General features: G+C 45.2%; 1 protein-coding gene across 2 annotated transcripts in view; it reads left to right on the top strand.

Moving 5' to 3' along the window:
* Positions 1 to 25,288, top strand: part of VRK2 (VRK serine/threonine kinase 2) — a 205,847-nt gene that overhangs the window by 97,540 nt on the left and 83,019 nt on the right. The window lies entirely within an intron of this gene.

The raw sequence follows: 25,288 nt of genomic DNA, 5'->3' as shown, positions 1-25,288 counted from the left end.
AGGGGACCTAAAGTAGATCCATGCTTCCTGGGGAAGAGTACAATGCCAAGATTTGAGTGAAGATAGGCAGTGACATGTGCGAATATATAGGAATATGTCAGAGTTTGGGAGTTGGTACTCTTTTTGTAGTGAAGGAAATGATTTAATTTTCCCCTTGTCTATCAGGTCTGAAAGGTATGTAATGCCCTTGTTTTTCCATCATGAATAGGATGTCGCTGTCATTAGGTGATTAAGAGATTCTATAGGGATGTGTACTGTTGAGTGAATAGAGTGAGTCAAAGCCATCTGTTGGAGTTTGCACCACGCCTTAATCGTCACCTTTATTGTTGGTGAGAGGAGGGGGGGGGGGTTTGTCCCTAATGTGATGGCTAATAACCAAGTTGAGAGGTTGTCACCGGGAATTGATGATGTTTCTATTTTCCCCCAAAGCTTGGGGGGGGGGGGGGTAGAAACCATTCTTTAGTTTGGGTGAGAATGGATGCTGTGTAGTAGTCAAGGAAATCAACATAACCTGTACCTCCTGCTAGTTTGTGTTTGACTAACTGGGAATGTCCACATCTGGGTTTCTTGCCCTGCCAAACATATTTTGATAAGATCGTTTGTAATGATTTGAAAAAGCTAAGAGGTAGAGGAATGGGTAAGGTACGGAATAAGTAAAGTACTTGTGGGAGGTGGAACATTTTGAACGCCGCTAAGCGTCCCAGCCACGAGAGTTCGACTGACGCTAGTCTGGTAAGATCGTTCTGTAGTTTGGTTCTAAGCGATAAGTAGTTTAACGTGTACAATGTTTTAGTTGAGCTGGATAATTGTATTCCCAGGTATGTTATACTTTTTTCCGCCCATGTATATGAGAATTGTGTTTTAAGTCGTTTGCTAGTAGACTCGTCCAGGCCAAGATTCAATATATATGATTTAGTTTCATTGATTTTGTAATTTGAGATGTCGCTGAACCAGGTGAGCGTCTTTTGAATCTCGGGTAGGGATCAGCCAGGGTCAGTGATCATTAGTATCACATCATCAGCGAACAGGCTGATTTTGTGTTCCATACCTGCTAAAGAAATCCCAGAAATTATGTTGTTGGCTCTGATACGTTCGGCTAGTGGTTCCATAATAAGGTTAAATATTAGTGGCGATAGTGGGCAACCTTGTCTTGTACCGTTTGATATTAGAAAAGGCACAGATAGGGTATCCCCAGAAAATACTCGGGCTGATGGGTTGGAGTACAGGGCCATTATTGCTTTATGTATTTGTCCTGTGAAACCAAACTTGGTCAGAACTGCTGAGATGTAACCCCAGTGGACTCTATCGAATGCCTTTTCGGCATCAAGGGATAGGAGGAGGGAAGGGATTTTGTTAGATTCGACATGGTGGATTATGTTAATCATGCGTCTAGTGGCGTCCGAGGCTTGGCGACCTTTAGTGAAGCTAGATTGGTCTTGGTAAATAAGGGAGAGGAGTATATCTTCAATTCTGTTGGCTATGACTTTTGCATATATTTTTACATCCAAATTAAGTAATGAAATTGGGCGGAAATTTTTTGGGGATGTAGGTTCTTTACCAGGTTTGGGTAAAGTTACTACCATGGCGCTAAGCATTTCTGTAGGGAATATGGCGGAATCAGCAGCTGGGTAAAAATGTTGCATAGAGTGGGAGTTAGAATATGTTGGAATTGCTTATAGTATTCCCCAGTAAAGCCATCAGGTCCCGGGGACTTGGAGTTAGGGAGTTTATTAATTACTTTCAAAATTTCTGCAGTCGTGAAGGGTTTATTCAGTGCAGAGAGCTGTTGTGGGGTTAAGAACGGGAGATTAGTACCCTCTAGGAAGGTCTGGATTGACTCGGGGGAGAGTTGATTGGTAGTTGGGTCTTTCTTAAGATCATATAGGTCTTCATAGTATGAGCTAAAGGCGTTTGCTATGGAGTGTGGTTTAAGGAGTTTTTCATTAGAGTGGGGATGATGTAGGAATGGGATTTTTGTTTTGTTCCTATGCCCTTTGATTCGTAGGGACATTGTCTTACCTGCTTTGTTTCCAGTGGTGTATGAGTTAGCCTTGAGGATTTTGTATGATTTTTCATATTTCTCAAGGACGAGGGACCGCAACTCGTGACGGAGGTTGAATATTTTGGAACGAAGGACAGGAGATGGATTTGTTTTGTTTAGGGATTCAGTCTTGGAAATGTCAGCTGTCAGTTCGTCCAGTTTTTGAGTCATTTTTTTCTTAGCCCTAGCACCCATTTGGAGGAACACACCTCTTATTACCGCCTTACCACCAGCGGATCAGATACTGAATTTTGGTTAAGTGAAAAATATTCTTCAAGGTGTTGTTTGATGGGGACTGAGTAGGATGGAGTATTGATTAGGAAGTTATTAGCTCTCCAGATATATGAATTGGGTTGGGGTGAATTGTCGGAAATGGTAATACTGATAAGGGCATGGTCTGACCAGGTGGTGGTGTGGATAACAGAGCTCGACACTTTTTGTAATAACCATTTGTCAGCAAGAAAAAGGTCAATGCGTGAATATGTGTTGTGACGCGACGAGAGGAAGGTGAAGTCTCTCTCATTCGCATGACAACACCTTCATACATCATATAGATCATTAGTAGTGATACATTTATCTAGAGGAGAAATGTGTCGTTTGATTCCTGCCGTGGAGTCCATTGAGTTATTTGGAACCATATTGAAGTCCCCACATATCAGCAAATGGCCCTGTTGGGATTTTCGTGCTAAGCGCAACGTTTTCCTAATAAAGGTCATTTGGCCATGGTTAGGAGCATAGACACCGTGTTCCTGATAGCAATCAATACTCCGCGTTGCTTTTTGGGATATGCGGTTTGAAAAGTATGCGGAAATTGGCAGTGGTGACATTTGGAAGATGCATTAAGGGCAAAATGAGTCTCTTGGACGCACAGTACGTCACAATTGTGGGCAATTGCCATTTAACATAGGGAGGCCCGTTTCGCAGGGTGGTTTAACCCTTTAGCGTTAAGGGAGAGGATGGTGATTCCCATGATAAGTGTAGGCACAATGTATCAGCTAAGTTAGTAACTCACAGTTTGTCGGTTGTGGGTTGTTGGTTTTGATTGTAGAGGTCAAGGTGATGCTGGATGAGAAATCTGTTGTCGAAGTTCACCAGTTCGTTGAAGAGCGTTGCACTGAAGGTTCTATCTAGTTGTAGGACAGGTCAGATGTGGTAGATGGTGATATGTACAAGCTGTTATTCCTTGGATGCTTGAGGGTTCTGGCTGGCTAGGTATGGCAAATATGTGGAGAGACACAAAAGAAAAAGAGGAAGAATAACTGAGATAAAACAATATGACAAACAAAAATGTGGTGATGCTCACGGGTGGGTCAACAATAGGTAGCTCAATTGAGCTGTTGACCAACTTTGGGGAAGAGTTCAGCAAGCAGATATTAAAGCGCATTACCAGACCGGACTTGGAGGGTCGCTCAAAATATTAGGTGATCTGAGTAATTAATGACGCTTGTCTATGTATTTCTCCCAGCCCGTTCCAAATGAGAAAGGGTTTGGTTTTCCATGGGGGTCCGGTTGATTGTGAGGGTGATCACCACGATCCCCCAGGCATGTAGAAGCTTCATGCCACCTTCTAAGGTGGAAATAGTGTGGGGTATACCATTGTAAGTGGCAAAAATTGTGGCTGGATGACGCCATTTGTATGCGATTTTATGATTGTTCATGGCTTTTGTCATGGTTTTGAGCTGCCTCCGCAGTTGGAGTGTATATTGTGATAAATCAGCGTACAATTGGATATCTGAATATGGTGCTGGAAGTGGTGACATTTCTCTCGCTTTGAAAAGAATTTGTTCTTTTGCTTGGAAAAAGTGGATTCTTAGAAGTACATCCCTGGGAACGTCCGCTTCTAGGTGGCGGGGTTTAGGAATTCTGTGAATGCGATCGATAGTTAGCTCAATAGGGGATAGCTCAGGAAGCAAGCTGGAGAACATGGTGCTGGCAAAGTTGTGGAGCTCTTTGGGCTGGACAGACTCAGGGATCCCGCAAATTTTTATGTTATTGTGTCTGGAGCGGTCCTCGAGGTCTGTGAGCTTTGCTTTGATCCAGAGGGAGTCATCCTTCTGTTCAGCATAAGCATCCACCAGCTCATTCACAGTATCAGTGCATTCCTCCATTTTGTTTTCCATAAATTGCATCCTATTATCCATGTGTTTCATTTCTAATGAAAACGGATTAATCAGGGGCGACAGGTTGGACATAAGAGAGGATTGCAAACATAGGAGCATATCTTTCATAGTAGTGTCCAGCACTAGTTGTCCTGTAGTTGGAAACTGTGCTATGGAGGATTGTAGTGAGGAGATGGCAGAAGCATTGTGTAGGCCAGTACTCACTGTGTCTGAGGCCTGGTTAAGGGGATCAATCCTCATCTTCGATTTTGCCAGGCTCTGCGAGGCTGGAGATGCAGGAGAGGAGTCATCTGAGAAGGAAGGCATCTGCTCCGGGTGCAAATCCTGTGGAGATGCTTCAGGATGGCCTGAGAAGTCCAGGGAATGCCGCGCTGGGCCTTCCCCAGCGCCATCTTGGCTTCTATGCTGCAGGCGGCGGGGCTGGAAGGAGAAAGATTCCAGCCTTTTTGGTCCTTTTTCCTGGAGTCTTTTGCGGGACATTATGGTTGTGGGGCTCGGGAGAGGCGATCGTGTCGCTATGGAGCTGGATGGCGTGGTATTAAGGCCCGATCGTCGCTTCTTGTCCGGTCTGAGATGCGGAGCTCGCAGCTCAGGTGTCCATCACAGTGCGCGCGCAAGCCACGCCCCCCCAAACAGATTTCTTAATGTACCAAAGTACTGGGGGAATTTCTGGAATGAGAACACATACAGGATGCCTATCTACACATTGCCTTGTTCCCTTCACATTAACTCTTTCCGTTTTTAGCTGTGGGAGACCAACACTACCAATTTGTAGCACTACCGTTTTGGTTATCTTCTGTACCCTGTGTTCACGGAAGTGCTCTCCCCTCTTTTAGTTCTTCTGTGAACCCAGGGCATTCATGTCACAGGTTGCCTCCTACTGAAGGACCCCTCACCCACAAACTTATCTGGTCTTGTCCTGCCTTGTATGTCAACGTCTTGTCTGCCAAAGGACCATTTCCTTTCTTCAACCCTTTGGCTGAATAATCAATTTTTCAACATCTGTTCTCCAGCCCTAACACCATCTTGAAATACCTGTGTCTAATCTTGGACACAGCCCAAACAAGAATCTTTCTTTCCAGGAAAAAATTGCTCCATCTAGGGTCCCACATGTGGGCCTTCAGTTCAAAACACCCCTCAGTTCCCTGTGCCAAGTTTCATTCCAGACCTCCAATCCAATATACTCACCACATGGGCCAGGGATCCTCTAGTCTCAGTATATGCTAGATAGTGATTCCTTGGACCCAGTTTAAATTGGTTTATGCTTTCCCTCTGAAGAAGAACCATCCTTGACTGCTGTGCAAAATAGGGGAGGAAAGAGTTCCAGGGGTTCTCATCATACCAAACTGGCCCAGAAGAACACGGTACACAGACATATTAAGACTACCGGTGGACAATCTTTTTCCTCTTACAAACAGACCAGATGTACTGGCCAAAGGCCCCTTGTTCTATATGCTTTTTAGTCTCTTAATTTATTTACAGATTCATGGAATTAAAGATACAAATCTTAAAGATAAGGGTGTCCTTGACTTGTTGTTGCCACAATACTTAAAGCAAAAAAATACAACTCCTGCAAGATTTACCATTACTCATGGACAGCTTACATTTATGGCTTAACCCTCATGAGTATGCTTATCACTGGCTTTGTGGCCTTTCTTCAGTCTTGTCTTGACCAACTTCTGGCACTTAATGCCCTCAAAGGACAGGTTTCTACTTTATTCTCTTCTAGAAACCTCTTGCATCACAATTCCTAATCAAGACTTTTCTTAATGGGGTAGGGATTTGCTCATATGAATCCTCCAATTGGACCCCCTGTGTCAGCTTGGGAACTCAGTCTGGTGCTCTCTAGTCTTCAGAGGCCCCCTTTTTTAATCAACTATAATAAGGTTGTCTTCCAGGTCACCATTAGGTGTGCTTCTGAATTGCCAGCTCTTTTCTGTAAAGAGCCTTTTTTTGTTTTGCACAGGGACAAAGTGGTTTTCCACCTCAATTCTTCATTGTTCTTCCTTCCTTCTGTCCTGCTCAAAGACATGACAAGAGTCATCTCCCTCTTTGTTCTATCTAGAGGTCCTTGTAACAGATCCCTGTACTCCGCTTGAGTGCTTCTGTCAGTACACTGCTTCCTCCAATCTGGACCTTCAGATATCAGATTTTTCAGCAGAATATTGTAACTAAGAACCAGACAAGCTCAGTTACACAGTTTGAACATGGAACCATTCATTGGACAAACTCACAAATATATACACCAGGAGGACATTTCCCCGCCCCCCTTTCTGATCATATTACCCTTGCAAACTGTAACCAGAAACAAAATTAACATAGCTAATTAATCATTTACACGGCCTAGGTGACTCAGAGGCATGACCTTTCAGGGCAGACTTGCCGTCTATTAACTCAGAAGACACAACACACATTATCATAAACATAAATACAGGACGCCTTCACATAATAGCAGGAGCCCCTAGTAGCAGCAGACGGACCATCTCCTGTATTGTACAGAGGCCAAGGTGATCAGCTCTTTCAGTTAACACATATATAAAAAAAACAATAGATGGTGTTGCACTCCAGTAAAAGTATAGTGCTAAAATACAGTGACAATATATATCAATTCAAGTAATGCGCATACTGATATATGTAAATTATCAAATGCATTGATCCGCAAATACGATAATGATCGGTAAAGTGCAATAAATGTGCAATGGATGCAAATAAAGTGACTGTTGTGTATAAATACTCAAACGTTCAAAATGCATAAGAAAGAATAAAATAAAAATTAAAAATATATAAAATAATAATATTCAACAATAGTCCATATATATATATATAATAAAAGTGCAAATGGTGCAGATAAATCACAATCTGGAAGTGATATTTATCTTTCAACCATGGGAAGGTAAGCCAAAGGTGCTAGCTGGCAACAAGTGGCACTGTGACTTTAGTGCTGTGAATCTTCGGTGCAAATGACACCCGTAGGTGTGCTAACTTCTTACCTTACTGCTGTAAGGTAAGCAGCATTCAATGAAAACAGATGGGGTTGGTGGTCACTCAAAGGGAAGTGGGGGGGTCTCCTATCCCTTCCTCCTGAGGAGTTCCAGTGTATGCAAAGCCTAGAAGGTGATTCCTCTGGATGTCTTTCTCCAGGACTAGTTAAATAGCCAAACACCGCTCACATGCATCAAACTGGGTGGTATAAAGAGGAAACAAGGAGCCTCTATAGTGTAATATGTTTTTAAATATTCGGCGTTTATTACATATAGATTTAAAAGATCAGGTACTCACATTTGTGTATAAAAATATTAGTGTATCAAACGAGCAGCGAGCTCACAGCCAGGACGTCACTTCTGGTGTCCGTTTGGGACATATGGACACCGGAAGGGGCATAGTTAAATAAAAACTGAGACTATTTCCCCTATACTCGGCACACGTATGCCACAGTTCTTTTACCCATAAACTATGCTTTAATGATCATGCCACAAGTGAGAGTGTAAGGGATGGTTCACACTAGTGTTGGTCTCTGAAGAGCGGTCTGCTTTTAGATCCCTCTTCAAAGATCATTTGACAGGTGGTGAGATGTTGTATCGCCTACTCACCGCCTGCTTTAGCTTTAACCCTATTTTTTTATTCGTCTGGCGGATCGGATGAAAACTGACTCTACGGTCCGTCTTCATCCGATCCCCCATAGAGGAGAGTGGCGCTCTGACCGGTTGGTCCCTGTACAGTGTGCCTGCTCAGCGGGGATCGACGGAGCGATCCCTGCTGAGCAAAGCAGAGCCTGTACACAAACACGTCAGTGTGAAAGGGCCCCAAGTTTTTGAAAATCAACCCCAATGACTGTTCAGAAACCTAATTCCCTAGAGTTTTTACAGGTTACAGGAAGTAAAAATTTAAGTGGTGGTTCAATTAAGGCATTTACAACACATTTCTGGTGGTATGGTTTTAGTCGAAAGCTTTGCGCCAAGTTTATGAAATCTGTGTCATTTTCATTTTATTTTAGTACTAATGCGTGCAAGACAAAATTCAGGTGGTTTCATTATTTGCAACACTTTCACTGTCTGTAGCCATAGTTGTGACAAATTCATAAAGAAAAAGCCATATCAGTGATAAGATATGTGGCGTTAAATAAGAACTTTTTAAAGGTTCGCATGAGACCTCGTTCACATGGGTAGCAGTCTCTACCATCCATCTGAAAAATGATCCACGCTGGATAGCTTAGATAGAGGGCAGTAAAACAGAGGCTTTCAGGAGTCAATACTGCCTATTACTTTTTTTTTATCCCAAGTAGGGATGAGCTTCGAGTTTGAGTCAAACCTATGTTCGACTCGAACATCGCATGTTCGGCCGTTCGACAAATTGTAACCGACATGGGCCGTTCGCGCCAAATTCTAGTGGCGCATCCATGACCCATAATTCACTGAAGCATCGCATTGCATTGCTGACTAATGATTGGCCAAGCATGCACTATGACCCGCATGCTTGGGCAATCACAGTGCCGTCTGTACAGAGAGCCATAGTTGGCCAAAGCCAGGGTGGCTTTGGCCAATTATGGCTCAGGGGGTTTAGTACACGACCCACACTATATAAGGCTGCCTGCACGTCGGCCCTGTGTAGTGTGTTTCAGGGTTGAGAGAGAGAGAGACAGTGTCATTTGATTTAAGTTAGAGTAGGCAGGCGAGTCAGTTAGATGCACTTAGTGTATTGTGTATATATATATGCATCCTAGGTGTGTGTGTGTGTGTGTGTGTGTGTATATATATATATATACACACACACTGTATTCAGTTTAGCTAGATCCGTTCCTGTTATTCTCTTCCTACTGACAGGCAGGCAGGTGTTTTTACAGTATTTACAGCTACCTGAAGAAAATTGCTTGTGTTCTTCTGATCCTATTAGTCCTATTAGCTACAGTATTTACAGTTAGAGTAGTGCGTCCTCTGCACAGTGTGCACCTAAAGCTACCTGGAGAAAATTGGTGGTGTTCTTCTGATCCTATTAGTACCGCAGGCAGCTGCAGTATTTACAAGTTAGTGTAGTGCGTCCTCTGCACAGTGTGCACCTTAAGCTACCTGAAGAAAATTGGTGGTGTTCTTCTGATCCTATTAGTACCGCAGACAGCTGCAGTATTTACAAGTTAGTATAGTGCGTCCTCTGCACAGTGTGCACCTAAAGCTACCTGAAGAAAATTGGTGGTGTTCTTCTGATCCTATTAGTACCGCAGGCAGCTGCAGTATTTACAAGTTAGTGTAGTGCGTCCTCTGCACAGTGTGCACCTAAAGCTACCTGAAGAAAATTGGTGGTGTTCTTCTGATCCTATTAGTACCGCAGGCAGCTGCAGTATTTACAAGTTAGTGTAGTGCATCCTCTGCACAGTGTGCACCTAAAGCTACCTGAAGAAAATTGGTGGTGTTCTGCTCCTATTAGTACCGCAGGCAGCTGCAGTATTTACAATTTAGTGTACTGTGTCCTCTGCACAGTGTGCACCTAAAGCGACCTGAAGACAATTGCTTTTGTTCTGATCCTATTAATACCACAGGCAGGCAGCTACAGTATTTACAGTTAGTGTACTTTGTCCTCTGCACAGTGTGCACCTAAAGCTACCTGAAGAAAATTAGTGGTGTTCTTCTGATCCTATTAGTACCACAGGCAGGCAACTGCAGTATTTACAGTTGGTGTACTGTGTCCTCTGCACAGTGTGCACCTAAAGCTACCTGAAGACAATTGCTAGTGTTTTTCCATACTAATAATACTACAGGCAGGCAGTTTATTCTGCTAGCTGCAGTATCAGTATATATATACATCCCAGCTTTGTGCAGCTACATCTCACTGCAGGCCATTAGTATGTCTGGAAGGCCAACAAGGAGAGGCAGACAGTCACAAGCCAATAAAAGAGGGCAAGCAGGCTCTGTGTCTAGAGGCAACAGTGCTGGTCATGGAGACGGTGCATCCTCATCAGCACATGGCAATGGGACACGCTTGTCCTTTTTTTCGGCAGCTGGCCGTGTTGAGCCGCAACATGCGGAAGACTTGGTAGAGTGGATGATCAAGCCGTCCTCATCCTCTCTCACCCAGGCTCAGGGTACTTTGGCAAAGCAGCTGCCAACACGGCCTCTTCCCTCGGCTCAATGGCATCAGTCACTCCTTCCCTAACCCCACCATGTCCACCTGAGGAGTCCCCCGAACTGTTGACCAGTGTTGGGTACATGCTCCAGGAGGATGCCCAGCGTTTTGAAGGCTCCGATGATGGTACCCAGCTAGAGGAAGGCAGTAACGTGAGCCCGGAGAGAGGGGGTTCCCAAGAAGGACAGCAATCTGGCAGTCATGTTCACCCATCTGCTGCATACTGCCAGCTTTGCTCCAGTGATGAGGAGGGAGGGGATAATGAGGTCACTGACTCCACGTGGGTGCTTGATAGGAGAGAGGAGGAGGCGCATCTCCAATGAGGCAGGATGCCCTCCAGGGCCAGCTTAAGGGCAGCACACCAACTGCATCAGACCGCAGAGCTCCACATGTGCAGGGCGCTGCTGTCTCTGCACGTTATTCCAAAAGTTCTTTGGTGTGGGCCTTTTTTGAGACAAGTGCATCAGATCCCACCGCTGCTATTTGCAACATATGTCTCAAGCGTATCTCGCGTGGCCAAAACATCACCCGCTTGGGCATCACATGCTTGACCAGACATATGTCGACCTTATGCAGTTCGTTGGCAAGAGTACCTATACCAAGACCCACACCAAAGAACAAAGCAGCACTCTCTTTGCTCCTCATCAGCTGGGATCTTCAACCCCACTATACCTTCAGTCCTCTCTAAAACCTGCACTGAGAGGAATGAAGGTGGATAATTAGGTGTGTCACAGCCAAGTACTTGCGGGCAATCTGCTGTCGGTACACTGACGTCAAATTGTACCAGGCAAATTTCCCTGCCCCAGCTGCTGCACTGCCGAAAGAAGTTTTCTCCCAGCCATCCACATGCCCAGCGGTTGAATGCTAGCTTGGCTAAATTGCTAGCACTTCAACTGCTGCCTTTTCAGTTGGTAAACTCTGCCCCCTTCTGTGAGTTTGTGGAATGTGCGGTTCCTCAGTGGCAGGTTCCCAAATGCCACTTTTTCTCACGGAAGGCGATTCCGGCTCTCTACCGGAATGTGGAAGGCAATGTCTTGGCCTCGCTGGACAGGGCAGTCAGCTGTAAGGTGCATGGACAGGGACATTACCTATCTTTCACTGCGCACTGGGTGACTCTTCTGGCAGCTGGGAAGGATGCAGGACAGGGTGCGGTAGTGTTGGAGGTTGTTCCGCCACCACGCCTTCAAAATTCTACTAGTGGTGATTCTGCCACACCTCTCTCCTCCACCCCCTCCTCTTCTTCTTCTTCTTCCTCCATGGCCTCTTCCTGTGCTGACTTGTCCTCGGAACCAGCGGTGCTCTGTAGGCGTTCAAGGGGCTACGCAAGCACGCAGGCAAAAAGATGCCATGCGGTGCTTGAGCTGGTGTGCTTGGGGGAAAGGAGCCACACTGGGGCAGAGATTCTGTCAGCTCTGCAGGGGCAGGTTCAGAGGTGGTTGACGCCATGCCAGCTTAAGGCAGGTATGGTGGTTTGCAACAATGGCACCAACCTCCTCTCCGCCCTCTGACAGGGACAACTAACCCATGTGCCCTGTTTGGCTCATGTCCTTAACTTGGTGGTGCAGTAGTTCTTGGGCAGGTACCCGGGCTTACAGGATGTCCTGAGGCAAGCCAGGAAAGTCTGTGTGCATTTCCGCAGGTCATATAATGCCAGTGCTCGGCTGGCTGACCTCCAAAAGGAATTTAACCTGCCCAAGAACCGCCTAATCTGTGACATGCCCACCAGGTGGAACTCAACGTTGGCCATGCTGCAGCAGCTGCACACGCAGCAGAGGGCCATTAATGAGTACGTATGCGACTATGGCACCAGGACAGGATCAGGGGACCCTGTTTTTTTTCCCCACGCCAGTGGGCTATGATCAGGGATGCATGCACTGTCCTGTCACCATTTGAGGAGGCCACGAGGATGGTGAGCAGTGACAGTGTATGCATCAGTGACACTGTCCCTCTTGTCCACCTGTTGGAGCACACGCTGCGTGGAATAATGGACAGGGCACTTGAGGCAGAACAGAGGGAGGAAGCGAAGGACTTCCTTACCTCTCAAGCCCCCCTTTATCCATCAAGTGTTCCTGTGTGCCCGCTGATCACACAGGAAGAAGAGGAGGAGGAGGAGGATTGATTCAGCATGGAGGTGGAGCCTGGCACTCAGCATCAGTCTTCAAGGGATTATTTACAGTCCGAAGAAACCCATGGACTTGTACGTGGCTGGGAGGAGGTGGCTGCGGATCATGTCGTCCTTAGTGACCCAGAGGACTCTGCACCGAATGCCTCAGCAAACCTACCCTGCATGGCCTCCCTGATCCTACAAAGCCTGCGGAAGGATCCTCGTATTCATGGTATCAAGGGGAGGGATGATTACTGGCTGGCAACCCTCCTTGATCCATGTTACAAGGGTAAGGTTGCGGACCTTATCTTGCCATCGCAGAGGGAGCAGAGGATGAAACATCTTCGGGAGGCCTTGCAGAAAGGTTTGTGCAACGCGTTTCCAGAGCCTGGGAGGTTACAATTTCCTGGTCCTCCTGGACAACGTGTTGCTGAGGCTTCGGTCAGTCACAGAAGGAGTGGTGGAGAAGGTAACCGTCTGACCGATGCGTTCAGACAATTTTTTAGTCCGCAGCCCCAAGGTCTGATCGGTTCCAGCAACCATCGCCAGCGTCTGATTCACATGGTGCAGGATTACATAGGGGCAAGATCAGACTTGGACACCTTTCCCACCGAAAATCCTCTGGGTTACTGGGTCTTGAGGATGGATCACTGGCCAGAGCTTGCACAGTATGCAATTGAACTACTGGCCTGTCCTGCATCCAGCGATCTTTCGGAAAGCACATTCAGTAACCGATCACAGGGTGCGCCTGTCCACCGAATCAGTCGACTGGCTGACCTTCATAAAAATGAATCAGTCTTGGATCACCAGCTACCAAGCACCTGATGCTAATGTAACCGATTGATTTTTTTTTTTAAATGTGAGATGCTGAGTCACAATCCTCTTCCTCCTCAATTTTCATGCTGATAGCTTGTAAGAACATTTTTGGTTCTGGGCATCGCCACCAGTGCCCAAGGCCAAATTTTTCAGCCCCTCTTTAACAGGGGCGTATAATTACAATTTTTGATGCAATACTTTGCAGCAGGGCTCATTCCTGCGCTCCAACTAGAGTATCTGTGAGGGGTTGCAGTGTTGTGGCACCAGTGCCCAAGGCCCAATTTTTCAGCCCCTGTTCAACAGGGACATGGAATTACAATTCCTGATCTAATATTTCACAGCAGGGCCCATTCCTGTGCCCACCAAGAGTAACTGTGAGGGCTTACAGTGTTTTGGCAACACCACCACAACCACCACCACCAAAGGCCCAACTTTTCTGCCCCTGTTCAACAGGTGCATATAATTACAATTCTTGATATAATATTTCACAGCAGGGCCGTTTCGGCGCCCACCAAGAGTAACTGTGAGGGTTTACAGTGTTGTGGCAACACCAACACCTAAGGCCCGAATTTCTGCAGAGTATATAGGGCAGGCCCCTACTTTCAAACAACCAACATACAAACGACTCCTACTTGCAAATGGAAGGAGACAACAGGAAGTGAGATGAAATCTACCCCTAAGAAGGGAAATTCTCTCCTGAAAGAGTTAATATGGGAAAAACGTGTCTCCTCTTCACTGATGCTTTATCACCAATCCTTGTTTCACTAAAAACCCCACATCTTCAAAAAACATTTGTCATTGGGACAGAAAGTGAGGTGAAATCTTTGGAAGAGGTGCACAGACAGCAAAACAAATGTTACAGGGGTGATAACCCTTCCCTATGTTTTCCAAAAAGCTTAAAAATATATTTTTTGGCTGGAGCTACACTTTAAAAATCTACCAGTTCAAAATTACAAACAGATTCTACTTAACAACAAACCTACAGTCCCTGTCTTGTTTGCACCGCCTGTATACTGCTGTTCAGAGTATATAGGGCCTGGGGGCCCCACGCCTTTCCTTTTTTTAATTTGGGTGCGGCGTTCCCCTTAATATATCCATACAAGACCCAAAGGACCTGGTAATGGACTGGGGGGGTACCCATGCCGTTTGTTTCACTGATTTTCATCCATATTGCCGGGACCCGACATTACATTAAATCCGCAAGCAGTTATAAATGACTTTTCTTCCTTTAAAAATGTCATTTTGTGCAGGGACTGTTCTAAGCATGGGAAACACGCGCCACTTTACAGGCATACTATAGACATCCCCCAGGTACGATATTTAGAGGAATATTTCACTTTTTTTTCACTTTAAGCATCATTAAAATCACTGCTCCCGAAAAAACGTCGGTTTTTAAAACTTTTTTTTGCATTGATACATGTCCCCTGGGGCAGGACCCGGGTCCCCAAACCCTTTTTAGGACAATAACTTGCATATTAGCCTTTAAAATGAGCACTTTTGATTTTGAACGGTCGAGTCCCATAGACTTTAATGGGGTTCTAAAGTTCGCACAAACTTTCGGTCCATTCGCAGGTTCTGGTGCGAACCGAACCGGGGGGTGTTCATCTCTAATCCCAAGGGAAATTTTTGGGGAACTACCATACTGCAGCAGTGTGCCATCCATTTGGCACGTGGCTGTGGCATGTTCCCATTTATGTCAATGAACACGCATGGCAGATGGCTCAATTCAGCATTGTACAACACTCTCTGGTTGCAATTCTAACTTGTCAGCAAGTGATCAGGGAGCGTTAAAAATGCAGATCAACTGTCTTCTTTTTAAATTCCCCCAACTTCCTATGTGAATGAGGCCTTAACTGTGTTTTACATGTAAATATTGTGTCACATCTTTGAAACATTTTTTGCCAAAATTCAAGTTCTGCCATTTGTCAAACTACAGTGACATAGATTTATAAAAAGTATCTAAAACCCTCTTTATGAATTCCAGGGATATCATTTTATTGTATCTACTTGTTTTACCTCAATGTTAGAATTTTAGAATTACCTGATGGAGGAGGTGTTGCAGTTCAGGAGATGGGGGAGGAACATTTCTCCCCCATCAAAAGTCGACTAACAAGGTCCCAAACCTCCACCTGGTCTGGACATGCGTTAGTCTGGCAGAGTGAACTCACATAGTCAGTCTGCATGATCTTCAATTTTGGCTGCAAGGAGTAGTTGACATCAGTAGTTGTTGGGCAGAGGTCATTGACTCTCTGTCCGGCTGCCAGCGCTTCAGCTGGGTGGTTTGTAACATTCCGGGGCTCGGTCTGCTGCTGGGCAGAGGGGCAGATTTCCCCAGCTTCCTGAAGCTGTAGAGATACTGTACAGTAGGTGCGAGGCAGAGGCCAGCGGCGCTCTGCCCTGTTGCCAGTGATTCAGATTGGGAGCAGCAGCTTCACTACATCAGCTTGTCCCTGGAACTCCATAGTTGTTGCCAGTGCTAGGCAAAGGTTGGTAGCACTCTGCCCTGTTGCCAGCACTTCTGCTGGGGACTCCACATCCTCCCGCTCCAGCCAACCTTTGGGGCAGGAGGCTGGCTTCCTCCACTCCCGAACTGTGTAGCTGCCATTGGGGAGGTGAGCCAGCTACTTCCTTTTCCATTCCCTCATCTGACTGCTGGGACAACATGTCTGTGGTACTGTCTCCCATGTGTACGGATCTGTGCTGGGGAGGAAAGAATGCTTCCTCCACCCTGGCCGACTGTTAGGGAGGAAAAGGTATTTGCTTTTCTCCTGGTGTAGTTACCAGCCACTGGGGAGGTATCTTACAGGGACTATCTCCCGGACTCTCTCTCTCTTTTTCTGATGCTGGGCAGAGACCAACAGCGCTCTGCGCCGTAGCCAGCACTTCTGCTGGGAAGATGAACACTGGGGTAGTGTCTAATTGCTGGGGAGGGAGAATGGCTTTCTCTACTGCCTGTGGGGATATCTGCTGCTGGGGAAACCGCTCATGAAGATCATCTCTGAGACTCTCCGGATCCAACTCTGAGGGCAGGCAGAGGCCAGTGGCGCTCTGCCTCGTAGCCATCGCTTCTGCTGGGGCACCAGATGTGATACTCTGGACTTGCTGCTGATCACCATCTACCAGCCTTCCAGCACCCGTCTCAACTCCCCATTCTGAGACCTTTATGCTATTACCTTGGCTCGCTGCCTGGGGAACCTCCGGTGCGTTCTAGCATTCGCAGTGCCCTCTGTATCATCGCTGCTTCTTCCATTGCGGTTAGGACTGGAAAACATAGGGGCACCCCTGGGCCCATTTGCTCTGCATCTTCGCAACTGTCTGCTATTTCTCCCGGACAGTCCCAGGCAACGGGAGCCATGCCGGGCTGCTGATCACCGTCCAACAACCGTTTGGAGGCAATCTCGAGCTCCCATTCTCCCAAGCTCCGACTTCCACTCATCTTGCAGTCGTTCCCTCAGGAATACCTCTCGTGCATGGTACTGCGTCCAGTACATCTCTGTGGAGGAGGGAAGGATCTTCCCCTGATGGTGCCGCTAATGGCTTAGCGTCTCTTGCCAGAATTGCCGACGGATCACATCCCCCCAGCCGAACATGGTGTGCTTCGTTGCTGGTCCCTGATGTTGCTTCCGCATGTCTTGCAGCCTCCTCCGAACTCCGCTCTCATGCTGGCCGGTCCCCGTATCGCTCCTTGACGGCTGCCTGGGTCTTGAATCCTGGTGGTGGTTTGGATGTCCTGGACTGCAGGAGACATCCCACCGCTGCCAGCCAGTTGTGACGGACCCCCCGTACTCAAGATGAGTCTGTCTGCCATATCGCTCCTCTGTCCAGTACCACACAATCCAAGACCCCTTAGCTTTCCCATTCACTAGTCGTAGCTCAGTGTAGGGTAAAACGTCAGACAGTTTATTAGAACAAGAATACAAGTCTTGTATACAGTTAAAGAGGAGGTTCCTACCTCCTGCTCATATTACTCTAACAATACATCTTTAACCAGAAACATAAATTAACATAAGCTAATTAACTAATCCCTTAAAGCAGCCGATGTGACTCCCTAACTACAATACACATTTTCATACATCTCAACACTGAACTCCTTCATACAATTGCAGGGTTAATTAGCATAAACAGCAATGGGTGAAAGACTCTTAGAAGCTGTGACAAGTCATACTAGACTAATTTACATTATAGCAGACAACAGACAGACAGGTGGCTGGAGTTGACATCAGCATCTCCTAACAGTATTTGTCCCAGCATTATGAATCGGCCACTATTTTTAATATGGCATATACAGGGTTCCCAGAGTCTGTGTGTCTTGGGGGGACATGGACCTGAATCTAAAGTAATACCACCTCAGGGGTCCCCAGGCATACAGCTCACAAAGAGCACAGTTCTCCCAAATGCCAGGGCCCATAATTGCAAGGCAAGAGGCTAGTATTCAGTCCTCTCAAAGTCTCTGTCCGGGCTAGGTCTGTCACAGGATGTATGCTTTGGATCAATGTCATGCTAAAAGATGAAGTTCCTCTTCATGTTCAGCTTTCTAGCAGAAGCCTGAAGGTTTTGTGCCAATATTAACTGGTATTTGGAACTATTCCTTATTCCCTCTACATTGGCTAAGGCCCCTGTTCCAGCTGAAGAAAAACAGCCCCAAAGCATGATGCTGCCGCCCATCGGTGTCCACAGAACTTTTTCCGGGGGGGGGGGGGGTGGCGGCATCATTTTAAGGTCACCCATGCTCTGCCCCTTTTTGACAATGCCATGAAGGGGAGGGGCTTAGTCATATAAAGCGCAGGCTTAACATAAAGCATATCAGTGCCCATCAGTGCAGCCTATTAGTTTCCATCAGTGCAGCCTATTAGTTTCCATCAGTGCAGCCTCATCAGTGCCCATCAGTGCAGCCTCATCAGTGCCGCCTCATCAGTGGCTATCATTGCCCATCAGGGCAGCGTATCAGTGCCCATCAGTGCAGTCTATCATTTATCCATCAGAATGCATGTGCCTGAACTGTGGGGACACTCATATTTTAGTGTTAGGACCACAGACACCAGGGTGCCGTGATGTGGCTCTGTGGCTCACGCATGCGTTTGCAAATGCGTGCGGACTAAACCCCTGTTTTTAACGCATACTGTTAGACAGGTTTATTTGGTTGTCTGGGAGCTGGTGATAAGTAGGCTTTGTTTTTTTTCCTGGGCATTCCCCAGGCTTTTGTTGTTGGCCATCAGTGCAGCCTATCATTGCCCATATGTGCACCCTCATCAGTGCCCAGCAATGCATCAGGGAGGAATCGGGAGGATCTGCCGGCCGGATGACACAGAGCGGGGGATCTCCCGCTGAGACAAGGCTTGTATATGAATAGCCGCCACTGTCAAACGAAGTCCAGCCTCCTAGACCAGCTACTCTAGTAGACAGCACACTGGTCCACAGCCAGGAGGTGGGACTTTGTGTGACAGCGGCCGGCTATTCATATACAAACCACGTCTCAGCTGTGTCATCCGGCTGCCCGATCCTTCTGTTTCCGGGCTGAACACTTCTGCCAGGAAACTGTTAGCCCAGTCCGCCCCTGCACCACACTCGTCCTCCGCTAATTTCCACTGGCCAAATTCGAGCAGGCGAGTGGAAATTTTGAGGGCTGTGTGTGCGGACACCTTGCTCCAAAGGGGCGTGGGTATGCGGATATGCAGATGCCCATGCTGCCACTGTGCAGTGTTGTTTTTGCGCCAAATATCTTTTGGAATCATGTCAAAAAGTTCAACCTTGGTTTCATCAGAACATAACACATTTTCCCACATGCTTTTGGAAGACTTCAGATGTGTTTTTGCTTAACTTAGATGGCCTTGGATGTTTTTTTGCCACTCTACCCCATAGCCCAACATATGAAGAATACGGGAGATTTTTGTACCATGTACCACACAGCCAGTACTTGCCAGATATTCCTGCAGCTCCTTTAATGTTGCTGTAGACCTCTTGGTAGCCTCCCTGGCCAGTTTTCTTCTCATCCTTTTCATCAATTTTGGAGGGACGTCCAGTTCTTGATAATGTCACTGTTGTGCCATATTTTCCCCACTTGATGATGACTGTCTTCAATATGTTCCATGATATATCTAATGCCTTGTAAATTCTTTTGTACCCTTCTGACTGATACCATTTAACAATGAGATCCCTCTGATGCTTTGGAAGCTCTCTGCAGTCCATGGCTTTTGCTGTAGGATGCAACTAAGAAAATATCAGGAAAGACCTACTAGAACAGTTGCACTTTATTTGGGGTTAATCAGAAGCAAATTAAATTACGTCAGGTGTGTACTGACTATTATTACTTGTTTTAAAGGATTTTTTTTTAATTTCTTCAGTTACTTCCTGGTTTTCATGCCTAGGCTAATAATGTTATACATCCCACAAGTCAGAAGAGGATGAGGGATTTTCTCAGCTAAGTACACCCCTCTGCCTGCATGTCTGAGCAAAGGTCAGATGGACTCCAGGAAGTAAATTCTACATGAATCATCTGCCCTTACTCAAGATGGCCATGGCCATGGCCAAAAATGCCAGGGGGTGTTTTTCAAAGTGATTTCTCAGCAAAATAAAGCATGGTGATATGGATGGATGGGGGAGTTTGCTTTGAATATTAAAAATGAATTAAATAGCGTTTTTGGTTTGTGGTGTTTAGATGCAGTGTAATTCCACTTTATGTGCCCAATTTAAAAGAAAACAAATATGATTTTACTTCCATGTAAAGAGTAGCTACAGAAGTAGAAACTATGGGTAGGTTCTGTTGCAAGTTAAGTCTAGTGTTATGTACCATAAAATCATTTCCAACAATACCACATTACAGACATTGTGTATTAAGCAGCATGGCTGAAACAAGTGCCATGTTTCTGTCCTGATAAAACATGAGTGTGGGTATGTTGAGGATCTGTATCAGCAGGGAAACACTGTCACTTAGGAGACTGGGGAGGATTTGAGAAATAAATTACACATTATCTGCAGCCTCATGTCTTTCAAGTACCAGTGAATCATTTTAGAGTGGCTTTAGAGCTGCTTCCATTTACACAGGTAAAACTATAAATTCACAGGTGAAGCCAGCACTGCTGAAACATTTCCCATGCTTTCTTATTGATGTGGTGTCCTGTGCTGGTACTGTACTTAATTCATTTTTGAGTGTAGTTGTTCAATTTTGTGAATGCACTTACATTATTTTATTTATAATGGCACCCCAAACGTGTTTCGATTTTGCAGCAGATCAGAATAGTGCCACTATTACAGCAAAACACGCGTTTAAAAAATCGTGCAAAGCTTGTTGCCCAAAAAAGGAGCAGGAACTTTTTTTGGGCAACATACACACATAGAGCAGCCCATTTAAGTATGTGGCGTGCCCTATGTGTGACATTCGGAAATGTGTGTAAATAGCACTTAAAAAATAGTGAGGGGGAATGTTTGTGTTTTTGGTTCTTACTAAAGCTAAAAATTCAACATTTCTTTTAAACTCTCGTTATTTTTAACCAAAGAATGTTGTGAACAATTATTGTAGAGGCTGTATGATAAAGCATTTAAGTAAAACACTTCTATAATTTTCTTTGCTTCATGACTTAATGAATTTATTGAATTACTAAAATAAATGCCATATTTACCATTTTGAGACACAAGGTGGCATGATCCATTTATGCACTTATGAGCTTGTAATATGCTTGTTAGTGGCTATTGCATTAGTCTGGTGGGATCCTGTGAGATCCCTCTCTCCTCTTCCTTATCCTCCAGGTCTATATTGTGTATTATGTGCTTGTTGCCCATTCTGATTGATCTTATTTGATGTTCTTAAAGCAACTCTCTATCCTGGTGTTAGGGCATCTGAAGGACAGGAAGTGATGAAAAACCTCTCTAATGGGAGTACAAATGGCACTTTTTTTTTACAGTGGAAGAAAGTTTAAACCTACAGTATGTGTTTTTTCTTTTCTTTATCGTACAACATGGGACGCAGCACAAGCTACAAATCATGGCTACCTGGGTTATGCACCAACTACAAGCGATTGGACCAGAATCAGAAGGTGGTGGTCACTGATGCAGCTCTACACAAATACTACCATGTGCTCAGATGATTCCAGTTTGGGATCAGGAGTTTGGTATTATCCAGATTGGTTCTTATGGCTATTACGCTTGAATGGATGGTACCTGGACCCCACTGTGATGGAAGAAATCTGGACATGGGAACAGCCTGGAATGCAACCATGCGGCACTAGACCCTGCATAGATGGAACCCTTTGCAGCAATAACTGACCACAGTGTTTCTGGCATGGTGCTATACATGTCCAAAGCAGTGGACTCCAAGAAAGGGAATCGAGTCCCTGAAGGTCCTAGGAGGCATTGCCTGCCATGATGGGTGAAGATTTGATTATGATCTTTTATGGACAGATCCTGGGGCAAGATTTGTGAGTGCCCGGTGCCCATTACTCCAACCAGAAGTGTTTTTTTCTGGTATCAAGGGACATAAAGATACTACCTAAATGTCCCGATCTTTTTCCTCCTCACCAGAAATTCTTTAATTTGAAGTGAAGGATGGGCATTGTGGTTTGTGATCTTGGCCCCTGCCAGCCCACCCAGCTTTTTCCCCAGTGCAGGTGGCACCCCAAGCAGCTTGGCATGCATGTGTACCCCCCCCCCAGGGCCATCCAGACGCATTGGGTAGACACCCTCCTTGAGGGCCCGTCCATGACTCCACAGTTGTTTACGGAGGCCTTTTTAGGACCCAGGGGGTGCCTATTTGGAGGTACCTGGACGAGCTGCTGCGCAGAGAAATGGAGCACAATGTATCTCTCATAATGAATTCTCTAGAGAGGATGGGCTGGTTTTAACTCTCTAGAGGTTGGCATTGGTGCCAGTTCAGAATTTGGTACCTCAGCCTGCTCCTGGACATTGTCCAAGTGAAGCTAATTCTTCCTCCATGAAGATATGAGAAGATTGGGTAAAATGGCTGTTTTTTATTCAGTTCCATTCCAGAACTTTACAACAGAATATTCGGTTGGTATGGGGCAGGAGTACATTCCAGCGTCCTTACATTTCAGCGTTACGGATGTCTCTCCTAAGGTTGAAAACAGGGAGAACTTTTCTCCATTTTCTTGGAAGGTGTTGATGATGGACGCCAGTTTAACGGGTGGGGGAGGAGTTCTGGATTGTCTTTCAGTGCAAGGAACATGGTCTCCTCAGGAGAAGTTGATGCCTATTAATATGCTGACATTGTGAGCAATTCACTTAGCTTGGACCAGCTGCAGGGCCCCTCTGGTACGGGGTCAGTTGGACAAAGCCATGGTTGGGGCATTCTTTTATATTCAGGGGGACACCAAAAGCAGTGCAACTCAAGGTAGGGTGGCCCTCATCCTGTCTTGGATGGAGCTCCATGTTCCCTTGCTATCTGCGTTTCACTTGGGCAGTATGCCCTGTCTCTGCTCTGTTTGCAATTGACAGGTGATTTTCTTCAGTTATCAATTGTTGGCACCAGAGGAGTGGGCTCTCCCCCTGGAGATGTTCAGGTCTCTCTGTTGGCATTGGAGCATGCAGGATGTGGATTGTTGACATCCAGTTCATTGAGAGACTGGATTGATGCATTGCCAGATCCAGGGTTTCTTAGGCGTTTGCAGTGGATGCCCTGGTGACATAGTTAGACAAGTTCTCACAGACATTTTTCTCCTTTACATTTCTTCCATGTCTGCATTTGCAGGATCCAGGTGACAGAACCCTGGGGTTTTTCTTCACACCTGCTTGCCCCAGGGGAACATAGTATTATGATCTTCCATAATCCCTTATGTTTACTGGCTTGGATGGCAGAGCTGTTGAACCCAGAGAGTTGAGGGATGGGGGAGTGTCTTTCATCCCCATGCTTTTTAGAGCCAGGATGGCTGCCTCAGGGGAGATTTACCACAGGACTAGGAAATCCTATGTGACATGGTGTGAGGCTGGGAAGTTTATCCTCACAAATTTGTTGGGGGCCAGATTTTTGGTTTTCTCTAGTTAGATATAAATCTGTCCTTGAGTACGATCCTATTTCTAAGACTAATCACCTTTTATGCCTTAGGGCATCCTTTGTGTTCAAGGGATCATGCAAATAGTTCCTCCGGGCAGGGCACCTTTCTTTCCATGGGACCCAAAGTTGATGGCTATTGCTTTGGCAAGAAGAAGGCCAGAATTGGTGGCACTTCCTAGCAAGGGGTCATTTCTGATACTCCACTGGGTCAAGGGGGTTCTTCAACCTCAGCCATTATTCTTGCTGAAGGGTGTTCTTCTTTCCAGCTGAACCACATCATTGTTTTTCCTTCTGTTTTTCCCAGGCCTCAGTCACCAGGAGACGAGGCCCTTCACGTGGTGGTTCGGATTGTCAAAATGTATTTGACTTTGACTGCTGTAGTCAAGCAGCCAGATTTGCTTTTTTTTGTTCTTCCTAAGGACCAGGGAAGGGTCAGGTGGTTATCAAGTCAACCATATTCTGTTGGTTTTAGAAGCTTATTTCTCAAGTTTATGGTTTAAAAAGAGACTCCACCATTTTTGGTAATAGTACATTCTACCAGGAATGTTTGGTGCCTCCTGGATTGGCCATCATCAGGCTTCAAGGGCTCAGGTCTGTAGGCTGCAATCTGGCCTATTTGGGTTTACATAAGTTTTACCAGATGGATATAAGAGCCACTGAAAATATTGCATTTGGTCACAGTGTTTTTGCAGGCTACTGTATAGATTCTTTTTGGCCTGTTGATGGTGACTGTGTCTCTCTCCCCTCATGGGCATTACTTTGGGATATCCCAGATAGTCATGATTTATAGCTTGCTCTGTGTCCCATGATTTTTGTACTTACCTAAAAAAAAAAAATCAGGTTTTTTGGAGTACATCACAAGACAAAGATATCCCTCTTTCTGTGCAGTGGTTAATTGCTTGCCACAAAACTGAGGAACTTCCTGCATGGGATGGGTTATATAGGGGAGAACTTCCTGTCTCTTTTGTCAATATCCAATCACCTGTAGGTAGCCCATAACCTGGATAGTCATGATTTATAGTCTCGTGGTGGTCTCCAAAAAATATTTTTTGCAGGTCAGTACAAAAATACAGTTTTGCTTTTGTGCCTTGTCCTGGTGACCCCCTTTCCCTTTATTCTTCTCTCACGTGTCATGGGAAAATAAAGTGATAAATTAACCCAATAACCTCACAGATGTCAACAAAAACCTAGCAGATGTTCTAACCAATCCCACCTATATTATAAACCTGGGCTTCTCATCCCCTCTTTCTCTAGTGCTCTAAAACATAAAGGCCCAACCGATCTTGATATGCATGCAAGCAAGTTACCTGTGGTGGGCTTCATCTGAGAAAACCCAGTATGCCCTGTATGAACAGCTGCATTAATCCCTGCTTACAATTATTTATTTTATTAAAAAAGATTTATGTTGTAAAAAAAAAAGAAAAAAATACTTATTTTAACAGATTTCTTACTGTAAACCTACAATGCTTTAAATAATCTGCTCTCATTCCTGTGTATTAGTCACAATACCATAAATGTAAATATTTCAAAAAAATATTTAAATTAATCAAAATAGGGTTGGTAAAGTAATCATTGGTTGAATCACTAGTTTTCAAATCCCTTGCCACTAATAAACACTACCGACGCATTCACAGATCTCTAATCACATAAAGAATATTACAGGTATATTGTGTACAGCAGTTACCAATTCAATATCAATTTTCATTCAACCATATGTATGCATATTTCCTTTTTTTTTGGTCTGCAAAAAATGTGCAACTTCCTTCTTCTTTTTTTATGGAAATGTTATTGGCAAAACAAAGCAATCACATGATTCACTAATACAACTTACGTTTTTATTTAAATACAGCCTACCTTTTAAACTGCAGTGAGTTTATATGCAGTTGCAATTAATTTTAAGGTCCCACATTTGTGTAAAACAGTGTTATATTTGTCAGGTGGCTGGATAATTAAGGAGAATTATTTTGGCGTCCAAGATACCATTTTAATTTGTTACATTGTTAGTAGTGCTAAAAGTAATATTTGGATCAATGCATGCTATAGATTTTTGTAGATTTTTCCACTTGCGAGGCAAGCAGTCAATACCTAATTTC

The sequence above is a fragment of the Aquarana catesbeiana genome, linkage group LG04 (genome assembly GCF_042186555.1).
Source record: "Aquarana catesbeiana isolate 2022-GZ linkage group LG04, ASM4218655v1, whole genome shotgun sequence".
Classification (NCBI taxonomy): domain Eukaryota; kingdom Metazoa; phylum Chordata; class Amphibia; order Anura; family Ranidae; genus Aquarana; species Aquarana catesbeiana.
Note: the sequence above shows the minus strand (reverse complement) of the source record. Positions and strands in the feature narration are given on the sequence as shown.